This window comes from Strix aluco, chromosome 5, assembly GCF_031877795.1.
Source record: "Strix aluco isolate bStrAlu1 chromosome 5, bStrAlu1.hap1, whole genome shotgun sequence".
Lineage (NCBI taxonomy): Eukaryota > Metazoa > Chordata > Aves > Strigiformes > Strigidae > Strix > Strix aluco.
The window spans coordinates 36,826,394-36,841,676 of NC_133935.1; the positions used below are offsets into that span (position 1 = coordinate 36,826,394).

General features: G+C 41.6%; 1 protein-coding gene across 2 annotated transcripts in view; it reads right to left on the reverse strand.

Annotated features, from left to right (window-relative positions):
* ELK3 (ETS transcription factor ELK3) overlaps nt 1-9,366 on the reverse strand; it is a 39,287-nt gene extending 29,921 nt beyond the window's left edge. The window contains exon 1 of one of the 2 annotated variants that reach the window (XM_074827016.1): nt 8,823-9,362. The gene's annotated coding sequence lies outside the window, so the exon portion shown is untranslated. Of the gene's footprint in view, nt 1-8,822 lie in introns of both variants that reach the window. The other variant, XM_074827017.1, reaches the window with a different exon arrangement.
* Between the last annotated feature and the right edge of the window lie 5,917 nt (nt 9,367-15,283).

Consider the following 15,283-nt stretch of genomic DNA (forward strand, 5'->3'; position numbering starts at 1 on the left):
CATGAGTGTTTTCAGATTCTCCATAAGGATGCAGTTCAAGAAACAGTTTTAATCCAACTGGAGTAAAAGCCCTTAGCAAGAGGGAATATGGCTAGTCGCCTCCCTGAGAAAGGCTTAAAAAAAATAATCTGCTCAACTATTTCTAAAGCTAGCTGTAAACAAAACTACATAAATCCATAATGGCTCCAACCATTCACCTTGGGACAGATGTAAAATGAATGCAGACTCCTCACACTGCTTTCTGTCTGCTCATGTGGTGCACATCTGTGGCATGCTGGCAATATGCTACACTGCAATCCGAGGGACTTCTGCTTTCAAAGCCAGCCCTATATGTTTATTTTTCCCGTATGACTTTCTCTTACATTTTTGTCGGCATCAGTAGGACACAGATCATGATTATTTGACTGTCCTATATAAAATTTCTGATAGTCCCTCTGATAAATGCAGAGAAAATATGCATGAAAGCAAAAAAACAGCTAAAGAGGGCAGAAAGTATAGCCTCCAGGAACAGTGGCTGTTCTGAAAGTTTACTTGAGATACCAAGCAATGATTACTCCCAAATGTAAATGCTTTTTCCTTATCTGTTCTCCCTTCTTAAACTGAAGTATTAAAATTTCCAATTTTGTGACGGCAGACCAAATGCTTTGTAACTTATGCCAGTGGCTCTAATATTTTAAATGGTGTATTAATACTATCAACTGTCTCAAATATTGCTTTTAATACATTTCATATTCAGATTTTTAAACTAATCTTGCCCTCTCGCCCGATTTTTCCTTGACTTTGATAAACAAGCAGGTCTTTTTAATACTGTGAGCAGAGAGGAACCTGGCCAAAAGGACAGGAAATGTAGTCCTGGGAGTTCTGCTCAGGCAAACTGAGGTGGCTGGCAATTTCTGCGAAACCTGAAGCACAGCAAGATCATCACAGCTTACACTGGCAGCCAGAGCTCACCTTTCTATACACATCAAATTTTCAGAATTTGCTGAATTAGCAAAATGAGCCATTAAACTATTAAGTAATATACAGGCCTACCTGTATATTATCATGTTGCAAGGGGTGTCAGTCATAGCAGTATACTGAAAATGGTGTTAACACAATTCAGCAGATGGTAACCTGCATACATACAGAGACATGTTACCTGGACAGTTTCTTCCCAGAAATGTTAGCACTATTGCAATATTTCTTGGAGCCTGAGCCAGGGTCTAAGTTCCTTAGTCATAAAAAGTAAGCAACTAGTCACAGCACTAGTCAAGATCCGTATTTTTCACTTTAAATGCTATTATTTCTGTGCACAATAGTCTCATAATAGAAACCTAAATTAAGAATAACTCTTACATGTCAGAATCTCAAAAATCTGCTATTCTCCTCCTTTCTCAGTGCTAATCAAAGTTCTGATATGCATGTTTATCATGGGCTAAGCTAAACTGAAACCCAATTAAAAGATTCTTATCTTCTGACATTATTCACTTGTCAACTACACCAACAAGAACCTGAAGGCCACACCTACACATTTCTCCTAACATCATTCATTAATCATTGGAATACCCAACAGAATGTATCCCAAAATACATGAGATTTCAGCCAACAGAAGATCTGGTTGTTACTCTCCTGTACTGTCTGTGTCCCGTGTACTTAAACTAATTCCCATGGCTGCTGCGAACTCTGAAGGAGAGACAAATGGGACAGTATTTCAATGATTACAGCAAACTTTGTTGTATACAAAGTGCCTAGATTGTCTATGTTTAGAAGCGACATCAATACACCAACTAGCTTGTTAGTGTCTCTGCTGCTCAGGATATGCAACAGCTGCTATTTTGATTTGTACACTGAAACCTGGATAAAATTCCACGTTTAAATAAAATGTAAAGACTCTATCCCCTCTCCTCAACTTGTATGAGACTGCAGTAAATTTTACTGTATCCTACTCCCAGGGAACCAATCCAGCCTTGACACTGACCTGTTTTGGAAGCATTTGCATTTCAGAGCTTCAGTACTGAAGCAGCAGTACTGAAGGAGTGCTGCAGTCCCACCTTCTATACCAGCCCTCTTCCACGCTCACAGTTTGCTAAACTAACCACACATGCCAGTTGCTCTGAGTCTGCTCTGAGTCACCAGACTTCAGAGGTCTATATCTAGAATCTAAACCCACATTCCCATCTCAGCTATATTAGTATAGCATGGAAGAAATTCTCTGAAGGTAGTCAACTTTCTCCAGATTTCGCTAACAGAACTGCAATAGGAATTTGTTCTTACTTTCTAAATGGTTTTTGAAGATTGTTTCTTCTCATGAATTAGTGCTAATTGCTGGGAAGAGATAATAGTGGTACTTGAGTCTATAAAGTTTTTGTATTGTGACTTGATACAACAGAGGCCATTCAACATTACCACAATATAAACATTTAAAAACAGTAACACTCATTAGCATCCTTCCTAAAAAGCTTAAACTAAAATACATCTGATCAATTTTCTTCATATCAAGAAAAAAAAAAAAAAGAGATGAAGAAATATACAGAGATACAGTAAAGAGGTGCTGTCACCACATTAGATGCAAATGGAAGCATAACAGAAATCAGTTTTCCAGATGAACTGTCAGTTGCAAAATGAGGATGGGAAACTTATAGGAGGACATTTGATTAAAAACATTTAGATTCTTTAGATAAAGTATATAATCCAAGTCTACCCTTTTTTTGTACAACTGCAAAAGTGTATTTTACACAAACTTCTTTGCTTGTTCACTAATATTTTCAGAGAAAGACCCATCTTGTAAAATTGTATTAACAGGACTTAATATTTAGGTTAGTGCTTAGGAAGCTTTTACCATTTTTGAATGATTGGTAAGAATCATAAAAATTACAACCAAATGACTCATTACATAATTTAATGACAGCTAAAACTAAAAGACAATATGTAAGATGTAAATTTTCCTCTCCTAGTACCTCAAACAATCCTCAAGTTAGGATCAAGATAAAAAAATCATATACTGTAAAGCTGAAGGAACTAAGACAGGGTTGTTTGCATGAGAGCCAAAATACATTAACATGTAGTAATCGGTATTTGCAAAGCTATATTCTGAATCTTCAAATATTGAGTAGTAAAATGGCAATCAGAGACACAGACATGATTGAAATGACTCTCTGAAATGGGTCTGGGGGAAGCTATAAAATGGGCAATATCCTTCACACATCCGACACTGCAAAAGTTAGAGCAAAGCTATGGAAGACTAGGACACTTGCACAGAGGAAGCAAGAGCTACTCCAGTGCCTTAGTTACACTGAAAGCGTAAGTTAGCATTTAAATGTGTGCAACACGCAGTTAGTCTCAGTGCATTCACAGAAGTGCTGACACACTCAAAAATAAATACATGCCTAAGTGCTTTAAAAGATCAAAACAAAGTAAGTTTGTGGCTTCCTACAGAAATTCTCCTGAAGACCTGAGCTGTATCTAACTGCTCAGATGTAGACAGAGCACATGGTATAGTCTTTAGAAACCTTTCTTTACATAGTTAATTGATATTTATCTTAAAATTTCATGTCAGCATACAGGTGAGCAGTTTTCTACATGTGGCCCATGCACGGAGGGGTCAATGGATTCCTCTGGAAGGACTACAGTAGGCTCAACTGCAACATAGGCATCTGCAAAACTGCTCAAAAATAATTATGGATCCACAGACACGAAAAGGACAAATCTCAATGCTCTCGATAGTCACAGCAATGCTACTTGAGCAAGCAGGCCACAATCAGACATGGTGTTGGTAACCGTAACTCCGTAGGAGTAAAAAAGTATCATTTTCAGCTGAGCTGTATCTGCTTAAGGCATGGCAAAATTTGGCCTGTAATGTTCTTAACAGTAATATAAAATAATTTCTTAAATAGTTATTCGGTACACTGTGAGATACTGACCATGAATTACACTGATTAAGCAGATCAACAATTCCAGGGTACTTCTAGATATTGCAAAAACTACCACAGTATTCATACAAAATTAAAAATGCGGAAGGACTATACAGTTATTAATTGCTGTTGAATTAGCTGGCAGGTAGTGCCTTAGTGATATTTTCATATCAATGCTTACAGCAGGTATTTTCTTTAGTCTTTGTTTTTAGAAAAGCAGCAAGTCTCCTTCAAAGAGCTTTTGAATTAAAATCCACTCTTAACAGCAAACCCTTGAGAATTTGAATTCTGATATAATTACTGGCATATAAAATGATAATGAGTTAAAGAAAGTTTTAAGGACAAAGATGCATTTTCTTTTTGTGAAGTGCATAGATAAGAGGTACTTTGTGCTTCATCTGCTCTGTTTCCATACGTGCAGCCTTGTATTTTGCAGTGCAGTGAGCTGGACTTGCTGTGCCTACACCTTGACATTCTCCTCAAAATCATGACTAATTCTTTAATCACTCATTATTCAACAAAAAACTTCAACATGAGAACAGACATATTCAGTCTTTCAAGAGCTCTCAACAGCCTCCAGAATATTAGTTGATTCATTTAACAAGCCACAGACGAAGCAAACATCTGTCTAATGATTCAAGACTGTGAGATTCCCTCTTGTGGGAAACACCGAGGAGAAAGCCATGGTGAATCAATCCAGGGATACACAGCGCAACATGATTTTCAAAGGGCCGTGAGTGACAGCTTCTTGCATGAACCATTGGGTGTGGTTACAAAAGATACACAGCAGCTCAAAACCAACAGCCCTCTTTGAAACTGGCCCAGGCTGAGAGTGTCCTATAATCAGTGTCACGGCTCCAAGATGGATTCAAGCAGCAGCGCCCAGGCATGGAGCCACCACTACCAGAAGAAAACCACAGACTGATAAATAGTCTGTATTGCATAAGTCCAACTTGCCATATCTTTGTGGGAAGTCCTAGCTAATTTATCAGTTCTTTCCTATCTTAGATTATTTAGTACTATGACAGAGAACGACTCACAGAGATAACAGTAACTACAGGAGCATACAAATTTTCTGTGATGTCACCAAGATACACTGGCTAAAATAAATTTTTATAAATACATGCATCACAAATAACTGTGTGTTGGTTCTCCCACCCTTATCCCACTCTCCCTTATCTTTCAAATGTCGGTTTATTTTGGCATCTATTTCTTTCTTCTGAAGCAACACATTGTCACGTGATTGCATTCCCAAGGCTAAGATTTGTATTTTCTATACAGCTGATGGACCTCCATGTCCATATTACACATACCTACCTTTCTACATGTAAACATATGACCCGCAGTGCAAGCAGCAAGCTCCATGCACCTTGGTGAACCTGCACAATGACCTTCGTTCTGTGCTAAGCCCTCCAGAACAGATTATTAAACTAAGGTAAATTCCAGCTTCAGTTACATTAAGTCACTTGATCAGTAATACCTTCCCATAAGAACACCTCTACCATAAGAATGCCTCCATCCCAAGAAGGACGTTACAACGAGAAGGTAAAGTTTACGTAATTGGACTTTATGCACAGCAAAGGGGAATACTTCAGCCTTTGGAGTGAAATATTTGAATTGTTTTCATGATTTAGGTTTAATGAAATAACATTAAGTTACAGGAGCAAACAACCACTGTGAAACAGTAAGCAGTGAGAACTGCTAATGAATAAAACAAAACAGATTTTTGTTTCTACATATAAAATCATCCATGTGCATAGTGATTTAGAAATACCGTTACAAGGAAGGCTATAGCTGAGTTTCTCCCCCTGAGAGTGTGTCGCTTATCTCAGCTGTTGTATCTAGGTGGAGTTGGCGATACCAGAAAGGATATAAGCCTGTAGGTTTTTTCTTTTTAGGAACAACTCAAGGAGGTGATTTGGAAAATTGAGATATAAGCAATTATGATAGTATCTCATCCCTTAGCAGACAGTATATATTCCTCTCACACACTTTTATATTTTGTAAATTAAAACAGGTAAAGAATAAAATCATACTTACAGTGAAAACACCTTTAAGAATTTTCTATAATTTGAGTGGGAACCATCATGCATTATTTGATACTGGGATTTTTTTTTTTGGTTCCAAACAGAACTGCTGTATTTTTAACACATCTATGGATTACTTCTCATTCGCTCCTTCAAATATACAGAACACACAACTGGTACACTACTACTGCATCTTCTTTTCACTTGTGTTTTTACTTATGCTGCGTGAATACAATATATGAAATTTATATAGTGTAGACAGACTATATATATATCGGTATGTATGAATGTGTGTGCTTCATCTACACTGATTCTGTAGATGGCATGCTGAAATTCCACCAATATTTAATGCAATAAGTGTACAATTTAATGTCCATTATTTCAAAGAAAGGTAATAAGAGCTAGGGAATGCTCTTCAGTAAGTTTTGGTGTTGTATGCCACACTAACTTTTACGTAACATTCAACAGATTTTTGAACATTATGCCCAGTAAGGTACCTCTCTCTCTAAAAATTAGAACTTTGCAAAAGAAATAAAACTCCAGAAAATAGCTCTCACTACCTGATGATTGCATTTGATTGAAACAGAGATTAGGCATTTTCTGCTTTACACACTATCCTAAAAATTCTTCTCTGCCCAACTAGGAAATCAAGAGGCATCTGTGTCTGAAGACTGTGTCACTAATTCACTAAAAGTCCTCTGTAAAGTGATGTTAATGAAGAACTTTTCTGTGCAGTTTGGACATAGGAAGTACAGGAAACACTGAAGATCCTCAAAGGTAAACACGTGGTATACTCCAATTAGTACTACTTTTCTGCACAATATTTGCCAGTTTAATACTATCACATAATAATTCAAGTAAATAGCTAAGTATTATTTCCTATTACATGCAATTTTATTCACATTTTTCTGCATTTCCTTAAGTTAAAACCCACTTGCAAGCAAGACTCCATTTTCTTTGTTTGCTTCAGACTTTTTTTTGCAAAAGGTTGTTAACTTCTAATTTAAAGGGCATGGCAAAAATCTTTCTAATTCTGAACATAGACTTCTTTCACGACCGCTATGAAAATAAATCATCACGAAATAATTACACAAACCACTAAGTCAAAAGTGGTATGTACAAAATCACTTGAAAATTAGATGTGCAAAGTACCAATACAGGAAGGCTATGTGAGTGAATATACTTTTCAAACATGCCCATCACTTCACTATCTTGGCACAAGAGTCTTTCAATCGTGCCATTACATTCAGTCATCACAGACGCATAGAACATGCTTACCGTAACACAGCCTTTTGTGTACCCCATTTCTGCACTTCACCCTATGAAACTATTTATGCATAAATTACATTTAATCTGAAATAATAAAAAAAATCTGCATGAGCAAAATACGAGATGAACCATGACATTCTGCTTGAAATTAAATGAAACCAGTGACTTCTGAAGTTGGGAGTCCTCATGACCGAAAAGATGCTGCATTGTATAAACTTGTCTTAGCACTACACCCCTAAGTAAATAAAGATGTAACTTGTCTCCCTTTCAACTGCAATGTTAGAAAGGCTGACGGGGCTTCACAAAACCCTCCTGTGTTAGGGAACGGAAACTCCTAATGAGATTAGTTGGTGTGTGTGCAGACATTACTTAGCCATGACTAAATGGGCTCTCTTCCTGCAGCCAGTGGAAAATTCAGGGAACTTTTTCCCCCTGCAGCATCAGAGTCCCTCTAACCTTCAGCAAAGCCAGATCCAAAAACAACTCTCCACTTTCTCTCCCTTTCTCTGTCTCTCTCTCCTTTTTTTTCCCTTCCCTTACAAACATTTTTAGTGTTTTTTCGGTTGGTCATGGAAACTACGGACGTCGGCCAAGGGGTCTTGGGGCAGGGGATGGCTAAGAAAAGCGGGGAGGGGGACGGCCGGGGAGAAGGCAGAAGACTACAAAGGAAACTGTAAAAAGGAGCAAATATATAAACCTGAGAGGGAGAAAACCACAGAGTTTCTTTGTGAGCTGCAGTGACTCATTTTCAAGATGTTGTCTGCTGCCAGTTTCAAACCGGAAGCGCATGGCAATTAGTCTTGCTGTTTCCAGACAAGCCAGAAACTCTCCCGACACTTTTTTTTTTTTTTTTTTCTTTTTTAAAGCCCCTTCTGCAGTTTCTGCAGGAGCCTTCCCTTCCCTCCCCCCTCCACTCCCGGCCCCGCTCGGCCTCGCAGCGGCGCCGGGGACCCCGCGGCGCCCCCCGCCGCCCTGACAGGCACCCAGGCGGCCCCCGCCGCCCCAAACGCCGTTATCAGGATGCTGCTCGTAGGGGGCAGGCCCGCGCGGCCCCGGCCGCCGGACACCGCCGGGGAGGGGGGGCAGGGTACGACCCGGCACCGCTGAAGGGGCTGCGGGGCAGCCGGGGGTGCCGGGGCTCCCCCGGACCCGCTGCGCCCCCCGCCCGGCCCTGCCTCTCCTCACACCCCGGCCCCTGCCCCGCGCCCGCCCGCCCCCCACACACGCTCCCGCCCCTCACCTACACCCGCCAGCTCCCGGGGGGCGGCGGGGCCCCGGGGCAGCCCGCGACCCGGGCGGGGGGCACCCTGAGGCGGCGGGAGCCCCCCTCGCCGCCCGCGGCGCCCTCCAACCGCCGCCCCCTGCCCTCGTTACCGCCGCGCTGGCCGGGCCCGAGCCTGGGGCAGGACCCCCGGGCCCCGTGTGGGGCTCCGAGCCCCCCGCCCCGCGCTGCCCCCCGGCGCTCCTCACCTCCAGCCCGCGGTTTGCCCCGCGGAGTCGTGTCCCCCCCCCCGCGCTGTCCCACCAACGAGGGGGGTGCCGGCCCCCGCAGCAGCCGCCGGCCTCCTCCTCCCCTCCCCGAAGCCCCCCGAAACTTTGCGGGACTCGGGGCAGGCGCAGCAGCACTTGTACCTACCCAGAGCCTGAGGGACTTTTCCGCTCTCTCCTGGTAGTTTAGAGGGAGCTGGGTAAAATCCCCCGGTTCTCCATGCTGACAGTCTTCTGCAAACGCTCTGTTGCTCCTGTGACGAGATCCTGATTTTTTCCCCCTATTTTTTTTCCCTTTTTTTAATCTTTTTTTTTTTTTTCGGCCGGTGTGTGTGTGTGTGTGTGTGTGTGTGTGCGCCCGTGTGAGAGAGCGAGCAGGAAGTCAGAGCAGTCAGACAGAGAGCCGGCTCACTTCCTTTCCTGCATTATTCCCCAGGCGGTTTGCAGTCTGTGTAAACAGGCTTTTCCTCCCCTCTCCCCTCGCTCTGGCCACTGATGTGCAGCATGGCTGTAATATAAGACACACACATAGTAAAACGGGTAACGGTAACTCCACAGGCTCGCAGGGAGCTCCGGCGGCTCCCCCGACCTCCACCTCTTCCTGTGCTACACCCCTGGGGAGGAGCTTCCCGCCAGCCCCGCTCTTGGCCCACCGGCGGCACCCGGCTACCAGCTGGCTGAAGTGGCTTGGCAAAAATCACACCCGCTTTTCCCCGGGTGACAGTGGAGAGATGCTGACGAAGCGCTTACGAGCGGCGCTCCGTCCTCCCGGAGTGTCACCGCGAGGGACCTCGGCGAGGCACTGGCCCTGGGAGAGGCGGCCGCCCCTGTCCCGCCAAAGTGGGGGCTCGGGTCGCGGTGGAGCGAAGCGTTGGGGGAAGCCTCCCCCACTTCGGGTCGGTGGAGGTTGAGGGGTTGGTGGTGTGCGGTTGGCTCGCTGGACGCCTTCCTGAGCTGGACCTCACACAGATGGCAAAATACAGAAACGGTGCAACATGGCACAACGTAAACTGAGGGAAACGACGCCTTAAAAGCCAAGGGGCACTCAGATCGTCAAATCTGAGCTGGATCTTCCAGTTCCATGTTGTATCTCAGAGACAGACCCGTGGTAGTTTGCTGATTGGGATTTAGGTTTTGACACTCAAGCTGTAGAGACCTCAGATCTAAACTGTTGGTGTGGATTTATTAAAAGGGACACATTTCCAGTCTTTGGAGTTTACATCCTTTAAGTCTTTTCTTGTGTCTCGTGTATCTGCATTGTACTGTCTATTTCTAACTTTATTTGGAAATTCTCAGAGTGAGTGACATTATCTTCTGTCTGCCCAGTGCATCAGCGATGTTCAACACATAATACTTTAAAATCAATACTGTGCTATTTCCTTTAGCAGTCACGAGATTTATCATTCCAACACAGTAACTGCAGTTCAGAATGTTCTTGACGTGCAATGACACAGAAGCTATGATTATTTTTTAACCACTCTATTGGGTTGTTGCTTACGATGTCATTGGGAACAAAAGTATGCTTTGATGGAATTAAAAGGATCGTCACAGTTGGTCACTAAGCATTAGTCAATAGCATCTGAACAGCTGGTGGTGAGCAAATTCCGAGTCTCTTGTGGAAGTCCATCAGGTTTCTTCCTTCTTGTCTTCTAACATGCCATGGGGGAGCAAGAATAACACAGTACTGGCACATCAAATAACGTAACTTGGTTATTTTCCTTAAATAATTCCGTTTTAGAAGTCATTCTGAATTTTAGAATACAGATGTGAGGTCTGCTAAATCCTCATTTCGTGTTTCCCAAATAAAGAAGCATTAAAATGTTTCACTTGAGATAGTGTATTTCCTAGATTAAAATGTGCAGTGGATGAAGTTCTTGCTGTATCCTTATCCTTAAGGATTATCTGATGCAAAGATACAAGATGATGGATGAGGGAAATCACAGGTTTTTATTGTGTAGGAGCCTTTTTCTTCTTCAAAAGCAATTCCACTCAGAAAACCTGTTTCTTAACATAGTCATAAAAATGCTAGTTATGTTTCTATTAGAGTCACTAGTCAACTTCTGTGTCTCGATTCACGTCCATTCATCGGCACATATTATCATTATAACTGTTAATTATAAAGCCTGAATCCTGTCCTCAAGCTGTGAAGATCTGGTGGTTTAGCTTTGGAAATTGTTGTTCCTTGCTCAGAGTTGGTCCAGACAACAGCTGTCGCACCCGTAAAGGACTAAAAGTAACTAGAGACAGCTCCCCTTCAACCAGTAAAGCAGGTTACTGCTGCTGAAAGTCCTAATCTGATGGGTTCAGGCAATCCTTGAACAAACATATGTACCCGGGTTGTCTCTGTGTCCTGTTTATCTAGGGATAGTGCAGTTTGTAAAAGAGCCCATATTTATAAACCTGTCCTTCTGTTGAAAAAATTGCCCCAAAGCATTCCTAAGTATAGTGACTATAATTCTGCCTCATTTTTATTAGATTACATCAATTAAGGAACCAGGCTTTGTCTGTCCTTTCAGATTGTTTCTACCGTATTTTTAAACTGTTCATAAATCTCATGGGCTGCTGTAATTAACCCATCTAGAAGAAGGAAACAAAAAAATAAAGGTAGATTTGCTGTGCACCAGAGCTCTGTTTAAGCTCTTCAGGCTGAGGCTCATGTCTGTGTTGGTCTAGGTTTTAGTGTAATTTCACTCCGAGCCTTGAGTCCCACTGTAATTAAATTATTAAATTAAATTAAATAATTGTAATGTCACTTTGCGGTGCATGATTTTCCTTAAATGTACATAGATGCTTATAATCATGTGTAATTATCAAGAACAAAGTTGAAAGCAGTTGGAAATAATTGTCATTTCCTTTAATATTTTAATTGCGGATATATTTAATGAATGTATACATTGTTTCACCCTCTCTAAACATTTTCTGTTTCTTTCTAGATTACAGGCTCTGTAGTGAAGAGGCTTCAAATCTGTGTCTGCCTTTATGACAACTAACCTCTGTGTGAGAATCACTCGTAACCGTTTTTCTCTCTTATTTTCTAGTAATTCTAGCTTGAATAACCACCTGCCAGGTTACAGGGGGATTTCCAGGGGAGCTTGGAAAGTGGGTATATGGAAACTAATTACCTGAGTTGGAATGACAGCCTAATTCACGTAGGATTCTTGATTGCCCTTCGCAACATACCATTTAAATGCCTTGCAAACATTGCATCAGTATTGATGAATGTTCCTCTAGCAGGTTTGGCTTTTCTCTTTCACACTTTCCTGTAGCTGGACAAACACAGGCTTCAGAGCCAACAACATCATTATTGCAAAAAGTCCCGGGGGATGCATACCGCTCACAAAGTGGTCAGGTCCTCAGTTTTATCTCATCTCACAGGCAGCTTCACTGGCGAGAAAAGTGTTGTCTGCAATACTGTACAGTGCTACCTCCAGGGTGTAACACTGACTCTAAACCCATGGAAACTCAAGAGATTGGACTGCACATTGTTCCCTGGGAAGCATTATTTCTTCCTGGGCTTTTTGCTGAGCTATCTAGAGTAAAATTGTGAGCTTTAGAAAAGGTTTTAGATGGTAGACATCAACAGAACTGTGCTCGCTGTTGAGAAACCTCTTGGTTGAAGTTGGATCAGATTAGTGGGAAAAACAATTGCATGTCATCATCAAAAGGTTCAAAACCTCAAGCCACATTTTCTGGAACAAAGAAATTCTGCAAGTTTTAACCTAAAATGTTTCCTGTCAGAGGCAGGAGAAGGGCTAAGTGCTTCTTCACACCATGAAACAAGCATACCGTGCAGATGGTGGGACCTCGGCAAGAAAGCAGGAGCCTCTTCCATCCTCCCAGGGACTTCTTTTTCCCTCGGGAGCATGTTCCAGTCCCTCGTGACAGAGGCTGTCACTGAGAATTACTGCTGGGTTGCAATTAGAAATCTGCCTTTGGTCTTATGGGAATGATGTTTTGGAGACCCCAAGGTTTTCCTCTTCTCCCCTACCCACCCCCGGAAGGCTGTGGGGCTTGATCAGGAAAGAGTGTTTGGGGAAAATTACTGCTTTTACACTCCTCTTCCTCTGGCACATTTTTGCTTTCCTGAATGTTTTGCTTTCTCTGTGTTGTGGGAGAAAGCACATGACCCAACATGTTTCGAAAAAAGCATCACTTGTGTGTGCGATTTCATTAGGTTTGCCTTCTTAGTGAAAGATTTATAAGGAATTACTTCCTGTGTGTAGTGTAATTGCCTATGACTTTTTGTCATTTAAGGACTGTTGTGTCACTGTGTGTTGAAGGAGCCTATAGCACCTAAATGAGCAACTCATGAAAACAGGGAATGAGGATTCCAAGATCTTTGAATAACCGTGAGGTCTAATCTAACTGCAAAGATTAACTATTTCATAGGTCACTGTGCTTCTCTTAAATCTTTCAATCTGTTCTACTGCTATTTCTTTTCCAGGCTAATTAATTAAAGGTCTAAGCTAGAACTTTAGTTACATTTTATTGGTCTCTTTTATTTTTTTTCCTGTCTCCCATCTGTCTATTTTATTCTAACCTAATCTCTAAATATAACTTAACCAAGGTATTTCTACTGCCAAATATCACCATAGCATCTGAATATAATTAAACTGCTTTTACTGTTCTCAAGTGCTTTTGGTCAAATGGAGCGCAACTCACTGCCACTTCTGTTCAGCCCACACTAATTCTAAGATTTTTAGATGACGAATTAAATCGTGCAGATTTTATCTTCAACATGTGACCTTATAGCTTTTATGTTTCCCAGTATGACACACACTTTGAGACACATTAGAAATGTAGAACTTAACAATTTTCAGTTAGGTGCAAATGATAATATTCTTTTATTTTCTAATTACTGTGCGTTTGATTATGATGTTCCAATGATTGTATTATCGTGTTTGTAGTTACAAAGTTAATTATGCATGTTCTCGGTGATGTGCATTTTCTAATAAAATAATCAATGTTTTCTTAAAGCCCTCCCTGTTCTCATACTCCATGGCCATAATTAAAAACCTCATATAAAAAACACTTTGGAAAAGCAAATAAATCTTAAAAATACCTTTGTTTTTTTAAAGTCAAAACTAACTCCTTAATCAGTCATTGGTGCAGACCATAAAGTACATGCATTATGTGTTTCTTATGGGAAATGACTGCTATTAGCATAATTGTAGCTGCCTTTTGCTTGCTAGAAAATCCTCTTTCTAAGTTGCATTACACAAAAAAGTTTAAAAATTATTGTGTCTTAATACCTTTACCTTACATGTGCATGTGCACTCGTTTTTCTTGATGAACAGTAACAGAGAGAGACTTCAGAAAACAATTTAAAGCATGTAAGTTAGGACCCTGCCATGAATCAGGCATCTAGAGGTGCCCGTTTCTCTCTGCTGACTATGCAGGGATCCTGGGAAGCGTCCGCAGCTAACTCAGCTGCCCAAATTAGGTGCTTAGACTTAGAAGACATAGATACCCCTTGGATTCATATTCTGCCTTCAGTACAGCTGAAAAGTGATTCCGCATTTCAGCTGTCTATGAGGGGATTTTATTCGGACTTTTTTTTGCTATACCTTTGAACTACAATTACGAAAAGTTTTCAGTGTAGACATACTTACATCTAAGTCATTTAAAAGCGACAGCATTTTGATTGTTCTAAAAACTCAAGTAATATAGGCGTGCAATGATCAAGTGATCTTGTTCCTCCAAAAATTCCCAGTTTGTACATCTTTCATATACTGGTTTTCTCTATGTTAGATCAGGACTGCTGTCCTGCCTGTACCTTAAATGTACACGTTGAAAAGCTGATACCCATTTGCCCATCTGATACCCTTTTATCATATACCAGTGGTAGTTACAGTTCTAAGAAGATTGCTGATGTGCAGCCCAAACTACAGTTATCATAGAATCATAGAATCACGGAATGGTTTGGGTTGGAAGCGACCCTAAAGATCACCTAGTTCCAACCCCCCTGCCATGGGCAGGGACACCTTCCACTGAATCTCTCTCAGCCTGCCCTCACAGGGGAGGTGCTCCAGCCCCCCCCCCCCGATCATCTTCATGACCCTTCTGTGGACCTGCTCGAGCAGGCCCATGTCTTTATTACACTGCAGGCCCCAGAGCTGAAAACAGTACAATATGAATAGGGCCTTGGCTGTTGTTGTGCGCTCTTGACTGGGTGTTATCAAGAGATGCCACATTTACATGGAAAGCTTTTTTGATACAAACTCTAGGCTCCTTCATAAACAGACTTAGCAAAAGACCGTAAACACAAACCTAAGTCTGTACTTACTAAACAAGTTCTTAAGAGTTAACCATGTGCTCTTATGTTGTGTTTAACACAAAATAAATTTAAGCAACCACAAACCTATGGGAATGGCTAACATGGCTGTATCCCACCTTTGACACCATCCAGTGAAGCATGGCTGCTCCAAGCAGGAGGCTATAACCCTCTCATTCACATTTCAGCTGCATGCAACACCAGATTTAAGCACATTCTTAAGCTTTACTGAAGCAAGATCTTACATCCTTGTGTAAAATGTGTTGAGGTTATGGCAAGTTTCTTTTGACTTCAGTGGGTTTCAATCAGGGGTTTACTGTGGAAGTGCTCTTCAG